The 18,398-nt window shown below is 35.8% G+C and overlaps 3 protein-coding genes and 1 long non-coding RNA gene across 9 annotated transcripts in view; 1 reads left to right on the top strand and 3 right to left on the bottom strand.

Moving 5' to 3' along the window:
* The window catches only part of LOC100709195 (uncharacterized), a 1,346,887-nt gene that overhangs the window by 906,472 nt on the left and 422,017 nt on the right, over positions 1 to 18,398 (bottom strand). The window lies entirely within an intron of this gene.
* LOC112846698 (uncharacterized) overlaps positions 1 to 18,398 on the top strand; it is a 961,229-nt gene that overhangs the window by 687,568 nt on the left and 255,263 nt on the right. The window lies entirely within an intron of this gene.
* Positions 1 to 18,398, bottom strand: part of LOC102076453 (Ig heavy chain Mem5) — a 900,359-nt gene that overhangs the window by 659,330 nt on the left and 222,631 nt on the right. The gene's annotated exons all lie outside the window — the stretch shown is intronic.
* The window catches only part of LOC106096470 (immunoglobulin mu heavy chain), a 1,110,954-nt gene that overhangs the window by 877,940 nt on the left and 214,616 nt on the right, over positions 1 to 18,398 (bottom strand). The gene's annotated exons all lie outside the window — the stretch shown is intronic.

Genomic DNA, 18,398 nt, shown 5'->3' with positions numbered 1-18,398 from the left:
ATTCATAATTCATTGTAGGGAAAGCATGATGAAAGAAAACCTAAAATTGAATAACGCAATATACTATAGTTAGTATGAGCTGAAGATAATGACACATTGTCTCTCTTTTTGAAATGCTGCATTTGGATGTAAATTAATTAAACTCACACTCTCTCCTCTGTCACCTGCCAAGCGGTCGCTGGTTACCAGATTCTGTGCTGTGCAATGCTGATTAGGATCTCTGAAAGATGGTATTTACAAACATAAAAGCAAAGACTTGGGTGGAAATCAGTTTTACAGAAACTATTGATGAGTTCCTTCTCTTCATTTGTTTGAATGTTTCAGTAACTTGTTTGGAGATGCAATGAAAAGAGTGTTACATTTTTTCAGATAAGATGCTCCTGCACACACATTTTAATAATAATAGAAAAACAAATAATATTGGTGATTTTTCTATAGATAGTTAATGTTGCTAATAGAGATTACAACTAGGAGTGCCATGTTCAAGGGTTTTTTGTAATACATTATGATATTGTTTTTAGCCACACTTTGAAACAATGTTTTGAAAATTATGTGTTCTTTTTTTTTTTTTTCAAACATAAGTTATTCATCCTTGTTTAGATACAGGTGTGTGTGTGTGTGTGTGTGTGTGTGTGTGTGTGTGCAGAATATTTTAAATGCAACATTTATTATTCATCTATTGTTTTACTTTCTGTACCTGTTTTCTATAGTGGTATCATACAAATGTACTTTACTTTAGCAAATGTGTTACAGGTTTTAACAGCAACATTTATTCATACATTGTTTTACTTTCTTATTTACTTTTGTAATATCAAATAAAATGCAAATACACTTAGCTTTACTTAACCGTTGGTAGAACCTCAAATTCCCATCCTTTCGTTGTCCTCGTGGCAAAAAACGGCCACGCCCCAAAAAGTGCGCTAAAAATGTTATATATCAATATTTTTTTCTACTTTAAATTAGTCAGTCTTTTAAAACTACTTCTGCTTAAAATATCCATATCAAGTTTTAATTATATTTTCATTGTTTTAACCCTTTAAATCCCAGTTTAAGTGCATGAGCGCCCTGTTTTTTAACAGAAAAAAAATTAAAAACTTAAATATTTTCCATAAAATACATTTGAAGTAATATTTGATTGTTATTATAATTAGGCCTTTAGATGGTCTAAACATTGGCACCAACATTCATTTTGATCCATTATTATTTTTTGTGCAAGAGCACATTTTAAAAAATCCATCCTTTCGTTGCCCTCGTGGCAAAAAACGGCCACGCCCTAAAAAGTGCTCTAAAAATGTTATATATCAATATTTTTTTCTACTTTAAATTAGTCAGTCTTTTAAAACTACTTCTGCTTAAAATATCCATATCAAGTTTTAATTATATTTTCATTGTTTTAACCCTTTAAATCCCAGTTTAAGTGCATGAGCGCCCTGTTTTTTAACAGAAAAAAATTAAAAACTTAAATATTTTCCATAAAATACATTTGAAGTAATATTTGATTGTTATTATAATTAGGCCTTTAGATGGTCTAAACATTGGCACCAACATTCATTTTGATCCATTATTATTTTTTGTGCAAGAGCACATTTTAAAAAATCCATCCTTTCGTTGCCCTCGTGGCAAAAAACGGCCACGCCCTAAAAAGTGCTCTAAAAATGTTATATATCAATATTTTTTTCTACTTTAAATTAGTCAGTCTTTTAAAACTACTTCTGCTTAAAATATCCATATCAAGTTTTAATTATATTTTCATTGTTTTAACCCTTTAAATCCCAGTTTAAGTGCATGAGCGCCCTGTTTTTTAACAGAAAAAAAATTAAAAACTTAAATATTTTCCATAAAATACATTTGAAGTAATATTTGATTGTTATTATAATTAGGCCTTTAGATGGTCTAAACATTGGCACCAACATTCATTTTGATCCATTATTATTTTTTGTGCAAGAGCACATTTTAAAAAATCCATCCTTTCGTTGCCCTCGTGGCAAAAAACGGCCACGCCCTAAAAAGTGCTCTAAAAATGTTATATATCAATATTTTTTTCTACTTTAAATTAGTCAGTCTTTTAAAACTACTTCTGCTTAAAATATCCATATCAAGTTTTAATTATATTTTCATTGTTTTAACCCTTTAAATCCCAGTTTAAGTGCATGAGCGCCCTGTTTTTTAACAGAAAAAAAATTAAAAACTTAAATATTTTCCATAAAATACATTTGAAGTAATATTTGATTGTTATTATAATTAGGCCTTTAGATGGTCTAAACATTGGCACCAACATTCATTTTGATCCATTATTATTTTTTGTGCAGGAGCACACTAAATGTCATATAGTGCCATATCAGGATTAACATTTTTTTTTGCCTACACCAAGTGCTTTTTACTGTTTTTGTTCTAAAATAAAATAAAAATTGTCTAAATAACAATACAAGATCACTTTGAACCAGAAAAACATTTTAGAACGATGAACATGAACATTTAGGTTACTGGGAATCGGAGAAAGTTGTGTGTCCGGGGGCCGTTGCGAACACGGCAGCACCCGTCCTTCCCCGGCTATACCACCCGTCCTTCCCCGGCTATAGCAACCGTCCCGCCGCTACAAAAATGACCATTCGCCGGTATGACGGTGGGATTGCGTTTGTGCCCTGGTCCGTCTCCCCACCACGACACTTCCGATACCATGTGAAAACAAACGTATAATTTTTGTCGTAGCCAAAGGAGTTTGCAAAACAAATCTTGCAAAACAAAGCTACTTTGCGCATACTCGCAAACCAGTGCAGTCTAATTTGGCACGACATAGCACATGAGAATAGTAAGATTCAAGATTCTTTTTTTGGCACATGCATAGTTACATTTCACTGCGTGTTTTTCTTGTGTATCAAAAAAAGTTGCTTACGCTTCCTCCCGGGGCGCTTCTCTGTTATGACCCCGTGTCCAGTAGCAGCCTGGTCGGCGCTGCGCGCCGAGCCGAGCCGTAGGGACACGGTCCGGCAGCCGATCACGCTGGATCGGGTTTCACAAGTTAACATGCGCGACCTTATCACAAACGTTTAGAAGTGATCTACTGTAGTAGACAAAACTAGACGATTTTGGGACGTAAAAAAGAGCAAAACAAAAGTAAACGAATACATACGCTCACAGTAAACAAAGAAAAATGCGATTTGAACCAGAAGGGACGTCACGGCCATCGTAACATTTAAAAATATCATTTTCTGTTGTAACCTTCAAACTAAAATGGTAATATAACAACACTTACTTTGCACTTTCACGAAATCATCAGTATTTTTTTGTAAATCCGACTGCGAGCGGGGTCTTCATCCGAGAATTCGCCATTTGGCACAGCTCCGACCTTTGCGCGCTGACTAGGGTGCCCATCCCCGGCAATTGTCCGTCAGTTTTTCGAAATTCTACTGTGACTGTTCCTTTGGATCTCCTCTTCGCACAATTTGCAGATAGTTTTGTCGCTACCCGGTTGGTGAGCGTTGGATATAAAACGACCGCGTCCATCTTCCATGCGTAGTGATTCAGGGTTTGTTTACAACGGCACGAAATGGCTTCCCGTGGGCGGGTACTTCCGGGGTCATAGGTGAATTAATTTTTTGAAAATTGTATTTGAAGGGAAAAATAACCTAATTTGGTTTTGGTCCTTGCTTTTATTGAATTTGTTTATATTGCTGTGTGGCTGTCTGAGAGAGAAAATACTTTTGAAAGAAAAAGTGTGTTTGTGTGTCTTTTTTTTCTTTTTTAGACATAAAGGCCTTTATATTTTTTTTAAAAAGTACAGTTACTATTATCCAACATCATATTCAACACCGATAGTGAAACACAACACCATTTTATTTCACTTTTGGTTGCAGAACAATGCGGCCAAAATCTGCAATTGTGGATGAAGTTGGTCAATTCCCTGAAATATGGGAAAATGGCGCCACCTGGTGGACACATGAAAAAATTACAATTTTAATTCCTGGGCTACAAAATGATACCAAGACTTCGAAAATCCCAGTAACCCTTATAAAAATAATCCCGCAATGAAAAATAGCGTTTATAATGGGTTTCAATGGGGCAGAAATCGGCCACGAGGTTCGATAGTGGATGGATTTCTGTAGCTCAGCCATTTAAGCTCATTTAAGAAACTCAGACTGAAATTTTAAAATAAAATGAAAAAAAAATACATTTTTGAAAATTTGGCTATATTCCATTAAACACAGTGAAAATGGCGTGGAATTAAAAAACGAAATGGCCGAAAATCGACCAGAGGTTCTACGAGATTTTTGTGGACAAACCTTTTGTTGTTCTCTCTGTTTGCAAATGTCAGACACAAAAAAACAGAGCTGCTCAGAAACTTTAACATATTCACTCCTTGTTTAGTAAAACAAGAAGAAAAGAACTTTTTTTTGAAAAGGCAGCATTTACAATAACTGAAGGACTGTTGAATTTACTCTGTTGTTGCTCGAAACTAATAACGTCAAAAGTAATATATTTCTTTTTAAAACAATTGATCATTTCTTGTGCATTAACAACTAATATAAATCCCAGTGGAGGAAGTTTACTAAAAGATAAACGATTCAATGGGCCTCCTTTTTTCCATAGAAAATTTTTAAATGTATTTGTGCAGGTGTACTGCTAACAGACGAGATTGTGTAGTATGTAAACTTTGGTTTGTTGTTTCTGGTTTGTATAAAGTACCCTTGATGTTTTCGGTTTCTGCAGATGTGTGAGAACGAAGATCTAACGTGATATTATAGGGAAATAACTTCTGAGGAACTGAAACTGTGTGTGAAAGCACAGTAGCCTTATGAGCTAATGAATATGCATGTGACCAGAGAATAATATGTAATATTATTTATTTATTTGGTTATTTTTGTAATGTTTGGCTTATTGTAAGAAGCAACTGATGGTGAATTCAAAGCTGTGCAGTTTAATGCACGCAGTCCTCCAGGTCTTGTAACCACTGATTCATAAACAGATTGTATAAACTATATAATTTAAATTAAATGGATTTGAACTGTTGTCCAGTTTGGTTAGCCTGTATCCTGTGTGTAGCCTCAGCTTCCTGTTCGTAGCTGGAGTGGCACTTGGTGTGGTCTTCTACTATTACCCATTTGCTTAAAGGCTGAATATCTTGTGCCTTCAGAGATGTTGTAATGCAGGGGTGGCCAACTCCAGGGCTCGAGGGCCGGTGTTCTGCAGGTTTTAGATATTACCTTTGGTCAACGCACCTAAATCAAATGATTAGTTCATTACCAGGCCTCTGGAGAACTACAAGACATGTTAAGGAGGTAATTTAGCCATTTGAATCAGCTGTGTTGGATCAAGGACACATCTAAAACCTGCAGGACACTGGCCCTCGAGGCCTGGAGTTGCCCACCCCTGGTGTAATGAGTGGTTACAGCCAAAGTATTTTGCCTTTCTATCAGCTCCATTTGGTGATAGGCTCTGACTTCCAGCATCAACAATGCACTTTTACCTAGAGAACTGTCACTCACTGGATAGTTCCAGTTTTTCACTTCAATTTGGCCATGAGGCCCATGGGTCCACTTCAATATTTGTGACAAAATCAGATGGAAGTACGAATTCTGGTAACGCTTTCTAACAATGTCCCACTATTAGCATCAGTAAGGTATTGATAAGGTATTAACAAGTGCATAAATTATTGTTTATATATCATTACTCCTCCTTAATATGTCATTTATAAATACAGATGTGTTTATCCATCTGTTACTGTTAGACCATCACTATCACTGCTGTACACTGCTACTACATTATTGCTAGTAATAATCATAATCATAATAACATATCTGTATTTATAAGTTGCATACTAAGGAGGAGTAATTCTTTATAAATAATAATTTAAGCACTTGCTAATAACTTACTAATACCTTAATAATGCTTAATAGATGTGACATTATTAAAAATTTAATTTGAATTTGTCTATTGTATGTTGGTTGCACTGCACCTTGACACCATGACTGTAAAGTCTGTAAATGCATATGTGCATATGAGTTAAAACGAATTCAGTAAGATTTTGTACAGCTGCTAAGCCAACTTTAATCACTGTGACTCCCGAGCACAATAATAAACAGCAGAATCTTCAGTCTTCAGACTGTTCATTTGCAGATACACCTGCTGTCTGCTGTTGTCTCTGGAGATCGTAAACCGGCCTTGAACTGACTGAGCATAGTAACTGTCGCCACCGTCATTTCTGACAGTGGAGATCCACTCCAGCCCTTTTCCAGCAGCCTGTCTGATCCAGGCCATCCAATTGCTGTTGAATCCAGAGGCTTTACAGGTCAATCTGTGAGATTCTCCAGGCCGTTTTACTGCTGGTTCAGACTCTGTCAAAGTCTGACCCAAAACACCTGTGAAAAGTAAACAAAAAAAGATGAAAAAAGATAGTCTATTTACAGCATCAGTAAAAACTGAGAACAATTACCCAAAGAACATCACCTGCATAACATAGAGTTAGAAACAGCAGCCCTATTCTACAGTCCATCATGTTAAACTTAATGTCCACTGCTGCTGCTCTGTGGCCCATTGCAGTCAGAGAAGTAATGGTGAGGGGCAACTTTGTTTTGCATTGGCTCCTCCTTGAAGGAAGGACATAATTAAAGTGAAAGCTGTAAAAATTTCCCATACTGTGTGTTTATAATGGCATTAAATATTAGAAAGTGACTCACTGAATGCTATTCTTTCACTCCTCAGTTACACAAGCAACAAATACAGCAATCCATTAATCACAGTGACAATTATGTACAATTATGCTTCTGATTAATACTGACAATACTGCTTTTTTTTCAATATTTTTTTTTCCATTTTTAAAAATCTCATCAATTCAGGGTCCATGCTCACATGAGCTGCTAATCAGACACCAACCAGGCGTAATATACATACATATATTTGCCTAGTTTGGCATATCATTAGTGCTTTGTGTCACAAACCTTTTTAACTGCCCCCACAAAATTAAAACTAGCTTTTTTTTCGTATTAAAGCCACTTTCATGCACCTGACAATGAAATTGAACAATTGACTGACAACCAATTCCATGGCTAGATGAAGCTTGTTCTCATGTTATTTCATGAAAAATGAAAAAGAAATAATGTCTAAAGTGCATTCAAACTCTTCCCCACCACCACGAGCCTGTCTCGACTCCTGTCTCCACAACATTCTTTATTCTTCAGCTTCCAACATTTATTGCTTACCTCTGTCTTCACTTGCTTCCTATTATTGATGTCCAAAGTCTGGTTATGATCTAATTCTGCCTCGCTATATTCCCCCTGACATTGCAACCTCATATCTCTTTCAGATTGAACAGTCTGCATAAACATTGTGGTCCAACTCTCTTCACCTTTATCCACTCTTATATGTCACATTATGTTCATCCCTCTTCTTAAAGCGTGTTCACTACAGCCATTTTCATCCTTTCTGCAAAAACCCACCACTACTAGTCTTTCACCTTACCTATCCAACACTTCATCATCACCTCTGTTCCTTTCATGTACATGTCCACTGAAGTCCACTCCAATCATCATCTCCCTTGCTGGGGTATCATCTATCACTCCCATCATTCTCCTCTAACTGGCATCAAATTTCTGAGGCATTTTAGTGGCCATTTCTATACTGTGAGGGATCTATTGACACCTGTTATTTGACATGCTCTTCTTAGCATTTGCAATTTTGCATCCAAAAAGCAAACAAACAACAACAAAAAAACACCCTTAGCATTTTCAGATCTTGCAGCTGTGTAAGGACAAAGACGTGGTGATACTATAAGAAGCAAAACTGCTGAGGAACTGAAACCATGTATAACAACATGCAAAAACTTTTTAAGCACAAACGAAAACTAGGATATGTCAAACATTTATGCAGTTTTCCTTTTTTGATGATAATATACCTTTTAAGATTTTAGGTTACTTAATAAAAATTTAAAAAAAGATAAAATGTTATAACATATGGAGCACCGCAAGGGACATTGGAGAAAAAAAAATGAAGATGAACTTTTGTGAGATTTTGCAAAACTTTTGCGAGATCTTGCAAAATAGGCCGCATCCTTGGGCTCGAAGCTGACCGGGATTATTGACTATGCATTATTCTCGCCGGCTCTAGTGGGCCCCGAGCTCCTGGTCAGCTTTGAGTTGCTGGGTAACAGACGTCTCCAACAACAACGGCGCACTTTTGCAAATATGTGATGTCTGATAAACCGAGCAGATATTAGAAGTTTACACAGCATTACATTCTTGCCTGAAAATATCTAAAAAGTTTATTTTGTGACCCAGAAGGAGTAATATTAAAACTAAGTTGCTGCTGCCATTGTTGGAAACTGGAATTGGCTGGGCCGTGCTATGAATTCTGGGATAGGCTGGGTCACAAAGAATACACCCAACTCATCCATCAAATTCGGGGAAATGAAGGACGCATTTGGAGCAGCCTTCGAATTGGGACAGCCTTTGTCGCCTAGCTGTGATGTATTCGGCCTTCAAATGCAACCTCCGAAGCATGCGGCCTATTTTGCGAGATCTTGCAAAAGCATTTTTATTTTTTTTCCCTAATGTCCCTTGCAGGGCTCCGTAATAACATACGTGTGGATTATGTTATTAGTTAGAAGTGACAAATGACAATAATTCTTCCTGCTCAAAAGAAATGAGCTACATTTTCTTTTTTTATCATTAAAAAGATCTTATCTAGAATTTTTTGTAGGAATCTCAGGGCTGGCTTAAACAAGTGACACTGGGCTGGATCTTTCAATGGTTAGAGGTCAATCAATGATGAAGGTGGAACAGGACAGTGATGTTGCACCCCCCACAAACCTGAATTGGATAAGTGGGAGAACATTTTGTGTTGTGGACATTTTAAATATGAGTTCCATGACCATTTTTGTTCCTACCAGAAATATTTTTACCATATTACTGTATGTATTGTCATCCAGATATAAACTAGGCTGGATCATCTTCTTATGCTCTTCTGTGGCATTTTCAGCCCAGCTGCTATTTCTAAATGTCTTGTTACAACTTCCATTATGTCCATGTACTTGCCTTTGTGATACTTCTAGATCTCCTCCATTGTGTAATAACAGCTGATTCAAGTCACAGAGAGACAAATCAGTTTAATAATGCAGGTGTTTAGCAAAGATTGTGTTGGTGTTCTTTGGTATTCTGCTCAGCTGACACAAAGTCTCTGTTGAAAACTGACTTGTAAGACAAGATATTGATCCAATCTGTCCATTTAAGAAAACTGTTTTGCTGGTTGTAGGATTATTACACTGTTTTATGTTATATTTTACTCCTGATTTATAATGTGAATGATTATATTGTTGTACAATGTCCTAGACTGCTCATTCATAAGAAGTGCTGTGTGTGTAAAATCATGGTTTTCTTCGTCTGAGCTGAGAGGACAGAACATGTGGTGCAAAATATTTCTCCTCCACCCTGACTATGAGACAAAGAATGTGAAGTTTTAGGTTTTATGACCTGTGTGGGGGGTAGAAGCTATAAAAGTTTCTGCAACGGTCAGCCATGTGGAGATCTGCGGAGCGCTAGGCTGAGTTCAAATCTCCCGCCCGGGTGAAGGTTGTATACAAAGATTAAGAGAATTAAAGAGTGTGAATTACTTTAACAGTGTTGTGTCTCTCCTTGGCCTGGGAAAGAATCGGAAATTAACATGGTAGAGACACTGAACTTGCTCTTCAGCAAATTCCTAATGTTTGAGTCAGTACTAATCCACTCAAATCCTGTTCCTGTAAGCTGTCTTTGTTAGATCTCTCATTAGAAAAGGTCTTTTTCTTACACTCACAAGGTGTTTAGTATAATTGTATCGTATCACATTTTTACTACTCAATGCAAGGGCATCATGCAGTTTTACTATGGTGTGGAGCCTGCACAGCAACTAAAAGTCAGCAATACTCACTGTGAGTTTTTGGGCTTGTACTAAACTGAGAAACTATATTATGTGCTCCAAAAAGGTTGATTCTGTTCAGTTGAATCACTGAGTTTTCAGTGGGAGAAACATTCCGTCACTCATCCAAGTGATGTCCTCAGTCTAAGCTGACTGCAGGACTAGAGCTGATACTAATGGCAGCACCAACTACTACTCTCAGTCAGTACAAGAGAGGTTTACTGCCTTCATAGACAGCAGCAGAGAAGTGTTTTCTGCAGATGAACAACTGGAAGACTGAAGAGTCTGCTGTGTATTATTGTGCTCGAGAGCCACAGTGACAGGACCCAGCGGCTGGAAATAATCCTATTTGCAACGTATGTCTGGCTCCTCAAACATATGTTGCAAATCCCAGTGAAGAAAACAAAATGAAATTGTTTTTTTTTTTTCATATTTACATTTTTTTGAAATGTAACTATGTTAGAAAGCTTGTACCTGATTCTCTACAAAATTCTGCTCAACTTATTTGGATTGTTTTGATGAATCCCAAAGGAGAACTGTGTTTATGTTTAGTTCCTGTTGTTTTAATTAAACTTTGAAAAGCAGTGAAACAGATTAACAGTACCCAATAATGCCAAAACACATGAATTAACTCATAAACTTGCTTTTTGCAGTTAAAGGCAACATGATGTACCTGTGACAAAATTTAAAAAAAAAATTAATTTAATTTAAAAAATATATAAATTCCATACACATATAAATAAAATATAGTTTTACATAATTATAGTTTAAAGGAAGTCACATAAAGGTTTTGAGTGTGTCTTTTTAGACAGTTGGGAAACACTTAGGTTTCATTGAGCTAGCTGGAAGTGAATGTCTCAAAAATATTTTCACATGTTTTAAATTGAGTAACAGTTGTTGGCATCACTGCAGCAACAATTAAAGGACTAAATATATAATGTGACTGATTACGTGAACAATTCTTTTAACTGAGCTTTCACGCTGAATTTTCTATCATGATACTGAAACTGTTGTTTCTTAAGTTTTATTCATAATATATATATTTACAATTTCTTGAGTGCTGAAATATTATCAGTGTCGCAAGTGTTTAAACTGTGACATTGTGCACATTCACTCATATTACGACATTACAGCACACACTTTGCAAAACTCTAAACACAACTGTTTTATAAGTATGTATAATTTGTTTTTTTATTTACATTTCTTGTCCTTACAGGAATGGTGGTTTGTCAATGAATGATGAATGATAGATGTAAAAAGAAAAGCCAAACTTAATGTTCCACATCCAAGACCTTTTCAATGTATCGGTGTTTTGGTGCAAGGTTTTTATAATCTTTTGAAAAAGTAGTTTCTATTTTCAGAGATAACGATTAAGTAATTAGAAATAAAAGTAACCATGGTAATGTATACTACCCTACCCTTTTAATCCAGGAATAATAAATGAGCATACCAGTGCAACTGCTTTTAGACTACTGCGTGCTATTAGTGTAAAAAGGAAAGTAGTTTTTGTATGACTCTCCTATTACTTCCTCTCATTGTGTCACGTCGAGCACAGTAATAAACTGCTGTGTCCTCAGTCTTCAAACTGTTCATCTGTAAATAGACTTTACTGCTGGAGTCATCTCTGGAAATGGTGAATCTACCCTGAACTGACTGGGAGTAATAGATAGGAGAACTGGAAGTGCTGATATAAGCAACCCACTCCAGTCCTTTTCCAGGTGCCTGTCTAACCCAGGCCATAGGGTAGCTGCTGAATGTGAATCCAGAGGCTGTACATGTCAGTCTGTGGGATTCTCCAGGCCTTTTAACCACTGGTTCAGATTCTGTCAGAATCTGACCATCAACACCTGTCAAAACATGAAGTAAGAAAAGTAAATAGAAAAAAAAAGAATATAAATGAATTGTTCTCCAAAAATAAGGCCATGTTAAATTAAAATCAGGGAAAATCCTCACCTGCCCACCAAATAACTAAAAGGAGTAGTCCTGTCTTGTAATCCATGATACAGTATCACAAAAGTACCCAGAGTTGTCTGTTATCTTCTCCAACAGATGGATAAGTAGTGGTGGACGATGTCTGTTTTGCATGAACTCCTCCTTACATGAGTAACCACTATTGTTTAAATGATTACAAGAGTCAGACACATTTTCTTTATAGTCTGTGTTAAAAACATGAATTTTTGCTAAATGTGTAATCTCATCTCTGAAACTCCCTCCAAAGAAGCTTGTAAAACAACAATTCTGACTCAGAAAACAAAAACAACCATCAAAAACACACTGACCTAAAAAGATCTACCTTTATCTTTACAGTCTGAATAATGTTTCAGATAAATCAGTTTTGCAGTTCTGCTGTTGAAAGGATGATGGCTTAATCTGCAACCTCCCCAATGTTTTTGTAACCATGACGGCAGACAAAATTTGACTCAGCTAAAAATCTGATTGCGACATGAGTGCAGAGCAAAATTATTCTCCCAATGGCAGGATTCAAACACCTTAAACATGATGAGAGATGAGGTTCTAAGGCTCATATCAGGATTATCACTTATGCCATGATGCTTGGTGCCAGAACAAAATGTGTTTTATAAATGATAAATAAAACCTTAAAATCAATTCTAAAACATAAAGGAATTTAAAAGAACTCTGGATTCAGTTGGATGTGAGAATGACTCTTTATTCATAGCAGAAGGGAGGAAATTGCAGTAATCATTAGATTTGTATGACTGAACAATATGATTTCTAATTTGTTCGGTTTTCAGTTCAAGAAAAGCACTGTGGCATCTGTGCATCAAAGAAAAGAACCATTGTGACATTAATAATCCATCCAAGGGAAAGCATATAAATATCAGATAAAAGTCAAGGTAAAACTGAACAATATGATATATCATAGTTAATGTGAAGTGTAGATTATGACAAGTTGATTCTTTATCATGCTTTAATAGAGGGTTTTTAAATAATTTGTTCTTTTCTTTAAAACAGTAATTGAATTCACGCTTAGATACAAAATAATAATAGTTAAATTATTTATTTCTTATGAAATAAGTGATTCACATGAACATTGTAATATTGTTAGAATGAGCAGTCTCTTTATATCTTTAATGATCTGAGAGCTCCTCCTCTGGTTTCTTTACTAATGTTCAGGCACTGTGAAGTTTTTGTTCAGGCCTACTGATGCTTCATGTTACTGTGGCTGTCTGGCACAGTAATACACAGCAGTGTCTTCAGGCTGCACATTCGTCCCCCTGAGAGTGACTGTTTTGCTGGAAGATTCAAAGCTGATACTGAACTTGTTTTTTAGTGAATCTTTGTAGTATGTTGTCCATCCAGAACCTGCCATTCCAATCCACTCCAGTCCTTTTCCTGCAGGCTGTCTGATCCAAGCTGTTAGGTAGCTGCTGAGAGAATAAGAAACCTGACAGGTGATGGTCAGGTGTTCTCCTGGCCGTACAATCATGGAGGCTGGCTGTGTCAATGTATCAGAATTTACACCTGTTAACAGAAAAGTATAGTTCATAAAAAATGATCAAATTGTGCTGACAAAACTAAACTAGTGATTGTGAGAAACCCAGAGAGACTCACTTGATCCAGCTAACAACAGCAGCAGCAGAGCTACAGAAAACATGATTTAGGTTGAGACTGATATTCTGGTATCTCCACGCAAAGAAACTGTGCAGAGTTTTATGGCTGAGGAGCAAGGAAGCCAAGTTTGCATAAAATCAAATATACAAAGCATGTTTGTTGACCTAACTCTGACTCATTAAAGAGGCTGTTGACCATCATTGTATGTTTATGTTATTAAACAAATAAGATGTATTTATATCCTTATCTGTGCTAGTTTTTCACCAGAAGTGATTCACTTTGTTTCAGATACTAAAGACTGATCACAGAAGCTTTTAACTGCAACATTTACTGATTCATACATTGCTTTACTTACTTATTTTTGGTACTGTCGTAGAAATACACTTAAACATGTTTAAAGAATTTTACAGATAAACGTTTTGTTGCTTTCTCTGTTTGCAGATGTCAGAGACACAGAAACAAAGAGCTTACAGAGAAAAATAGCTAAACAATTTTCCCCATTTTTGGGCATCAATAACATTTTATGTAAAAAATCCATGTGTACCTTTGACTAATATTTTTCCAACTGGCAAACAAAGACACATTTTTTTTGTTAGAAAGCAAAATGCACTTAGATATAAAGATGCAACAATTTGTGTCATGTTACTTTTTTTTCATTAGATCCAATTATAAAATTTACATAAATATTTTCAGAGTGAAGAAAGTTGCTGTTTTTGTTCTTATCTTTGTTTTTAATATGATGAAACCTCTTTAATATCCTCATGGGTCTAAAAACTTGTTTTTTGGTTGGTTTACAGCTGTTTGGTGTCTGGCACAGTAATACACAGCAGTGTCTTCAGGTTGCACATTTTGTACATTTAGAGTTACTGTATTGCTGGAAGAGTTTAAGATGATACCCAACTTGTTCTTTAATGGACCTTTGTATATGGTCCATCCAACACCTGCACCAATCCACTCCAGCAAGCTGTCTGATCCAAGCTGTCCAGTAGGTGTTAACAGAATAAGTGACCATGCAGTATACCATCATCTAAACAAAACTCATGTAGCAATTCCAGCAGGTGGTGGATAGAGTTGCATTTAGCTGCTAACGAGCCAGACACTCACTTAATAGAAAATACAGATTAGAATAAAGGTGTGAAAGAGTGATAGAAAGACAAAAAATACATCAATGAATAAATTATAATGTTGCTTTTTAACTGATGTTTACACAAGAAACTGTTTCGGAAGCTGTTGTTCAAGCGTGTCATACTGTGCATACCAATTGGGATATATACAGTGGGATGCAAAAGTTTGGGCAACCTTGTTAATAGTCATTATTTCCTGTATAAATCATTGGTTGTTACAATAAAAAATGTCAGTTAAATATATCATATAGGAGACACACACAGTGATATTTGAGAAGTGAAATGAAGTTTATTGGATTTACAGAAATTGTGCAATAATTGTTTAAACAAAATCAGGCAGGTGCATAAATTTGGGCACCACAAAAAAAGAAATGAAATCAATATTTAGTAGAGCTGCTTTTTGCAGAAATTACAGCCTCTAAACGCTTCCTGTAGGTTCCAATGAGAGTCTGGATTGTGGTTGAAGGTATTTTTTCCACCATTCCTCTTTACAAAACATCTCTAGTTCATTCAGGTTTGATGGCTTCCAAGCATGGACAGCTCTCTTTAACTCACACCACAGATTTTCAATAATATTCAGGTCTGGGGACTGAGATGGCCATTCCAGAACGTTGTACTTGTTCCTCAGCATGAATGCCTTAGTGGATTTTGAGCAGTGTTTCGGATCGTTGTCTTGTTGAAAGATCCAGCCCCGGCGCAGCTTCAGCTTTGTCACTGATTCCTGGACATTGGTCTCCAGAATCTGCTGATACTGAGTGGAATCCATGTGTCCCTCAACTTTGACAAGATTCCCACCAGTCCCTGCACTGTCCACACAGCCCCACAGCATGATGGAACCACCACCATTTTTTACTGTAGGTAGCAGGTGTTTTTCTTGGAATGGTGTGTTATTCTTCCTCCATGCATAACGCCCCTTTATGTTATATATATATATATATATATATATATCTGTGTGTGTGTGTGTGTGTGTGTGTGTGTGTGTGTGTGTGTGTGTTAGGAATACCAAACATGTCCAAAAAAGTATTAATGTTGTAAGACAAACAACAACTTATTTATAGCCTTGAGAAGAAGAAGTGAAAGACAAAACAGAAGAGCAGCTGCACACATGAACATTTCTGCATATTTACATGCATGTCATGCTTTTCTTTCTCCTCAGTTTGTATGTTTTACTGCCACCTGGAGGTATTTTAGTATTTAATGGTCTTACTTTCTTTAAAAGGGTATTTGGCATAGTAATATACAATAGAGTCATACTGCGGGACTGTGCAGACCTCTGGAAAAAGAAATGTAATTTCAATCTTCACCTAACTATTCAGTATTTCTTTTGTCTTTATAAGTGTGAATCCACTGAAAGCTCCTTCCAACCCAAGCATCAGAACTACAGAAAAGAAAAAAAAAAACTTTGATCTTGATTTTTAATAAATCTGTATTCAGAAATATGTTTCTGTCAGCCAAGGTGTTGGGGATTATACAACGACGCAGCTCTCAGTCCTCTTCTGAATTGAAAAATTTACATTATGGGTCAGTAGTTTGTTCCAAGATCTTAATATGGAAATCATTTATATGACTAATAGATATTTTCTCATCTGTTTACACTTCACATCAACAATACTGAAATTAGTTTTCCAGTGAAGAAAACCCTCAAAAAGTCTTTGAGGTTACTTTACTAGTTGATATTTTTGTACAGCTGTTCTTCTGTTTTGTGTCACTGTGCTTATTCGAGCACAGAAGTAAACAGCAGAATCTTCTGCTGTCAGGCTCTTAATCTCAAGATACTGACTTCTGCTGGAGTCTTCTTCAGTCATGATGAAACGACTTTGAAAAGAACTGGCATAGCGAGCAGAGTTTGAGCCTGTGCTCATCCACCCAATCCACTCCAGAGCTCTCCCCGGTCTCTGTCGTATCCAGCCAATATTATAACTTGTTGGGCTATAACCAGATATGATGCATGACATCTTCACTCTCTCTCCAGGCCTTTTCACCTCAGAGGCAGACTGCTCCAGTTTGATCTCACTCCAAACTCCTGCAAGAAAAAAAGAAAAAGAAAGTTATCATTATAATTAGAGTAATGTCTTCATTTTTTAAAGAATAAATCTTTTTATTACCATGGAAACATATAATGAATAATAAACTCCAGGAAGTAATAAAGTCCATAATTTAGAACACTTTATAATCAGAATGTTTGTGCAGTTAAAAAGTGTTCAAAGCTGCTCTGTAAAGAAACTAAATGGGAACTGATGATGATGTGTTTATATAGTAACGAAACTTTGCATAGACCTCCCACAACAGGAGCTAATTGGTATTTCAAGAAAAAGATAAAGACATACAATATCATGAACTGTCTATTTTTTTATGTTTATTATGTCAGATTTTCTTTACATAAAACAAACACTATTTCTAAAGATTTTTTAAAAAGTCAGTCCCACTTTTTATATTGTGTAACTGTTTTCACTGGGGTTTATTGGGCCTTTTCACTTTTCCCCTCAAACAAATGCTTCCAAAAGAAGTAATACAGTTAAATTTAGCCAGAATTAAAATATTATTCAAGTGAGAGTGATTTGTCCCCACCCTTCAAATTCATTACTTCTGACCATGTCACAGTCCAGTGTGTTATACAGAGCATAATTTTATAATAATCTGATAAAATCAAATAAAACACAAATTGAACCTGTTTAAAGACAAAGAATAACCAGAAGTGTGAAGCTGTCATTGTCATACTCATTTATCTGATTGTTCAGATAAATCTCTTTACTGTTCTTTTTAAAGAAAGATGTTATCATCTAATTGACCCACACAGACTGTGCTTTTAAATTAGATTTTTAGTAACTGCTTAATTTGGAAAAAAAGTGTTTAGTATTAGTTTATTGCTAAAACTTACACGTGTAAGCATCACTCTGGTTATAATTATTTTACATTTCTGTTAATGAACAAATTATTTACTCTAATTATATGCATTATAGACATTTTTTTTAAATTCTCAGGAATCATTACTCAAATTAAACCTCTTGAATCTAAAACATTTAAACACACTCCCCCCACATCTTCTATTACTGAACTTGTGGGAAAATAAAGTTGCAAATTTAATTTAATTTATGTTTTAGAAGAGGCAATGTAAGAAACACATGCACACACTGTCACTACAACTACTAATAACTGCTATGTGATGATAATGAGTATTAATGCTTTATTTGATTTACTGAATGACTCTTTGTAACATTGTTCTGTTAAACTGCAGGTTCAGAAACATGTTACAGAAACAAGTGAGGAAGGAGAAATATCAGCGCCATATCTAAGCTACCACAACCAGTAGTTTGTTTTTTTCATTTCTAAAATATATATTATGGGTGTAATTAATGCTATCAAAAACTGATAGCATCAGTTGGGTGAGGGATCTAATAGGACCTGTAGGGTATCCCAGGGTGTTTAGTATAATTTCATTGTGTCATATTTGCTCAAAGTAACTAGTTTCACCCACAGCAGCTCAAACAGCAACATTCAGCAACAATAACTGTGTGCCTTCAGTCCTAACCTGACTTGACAAAGTATAGTATCTACTAATAACTTCACTTCAGTGCTTTGCCAAGATCCTGTCTGATCCAGTCTGTCTGTCTGATTTAGTCATTCACTGGATGTGATTTGAGAGATTGTAAAGTCAGTATCTGAGAATTATGTTTCCTGCTTCTGTGAAACATCTGACAAAGAAGGAAACCATAACTTGTGCCTATTGAAACAACTAAACATCATTTTAATGTCACTCAGTTACTAAAAGTTACATTGAATGATTTTCAGCTTACTCATGTTTCCAGTCTATAATCA

Source organism: Oreochromis niloticus, linkage group LG4 (assembly GCF_001858045.2).
Source record: "Oreochromis niloticus isolate F11D_XX linkage group LG4, O_niloticus_UMD_NMBU, whole genome shotgun sequence".
Taxonomy (NCBI): Eukaryota; Metazoa; Chordata; class Actinopteri; order Cichliformes; family Cichlidae; genus Oreochromis; species Oreochromis niloticus.
Note: the sequence above shows the minus strand (reverse complement) of the source record. Positions and strands in the feature narration are given on the sequence as shown.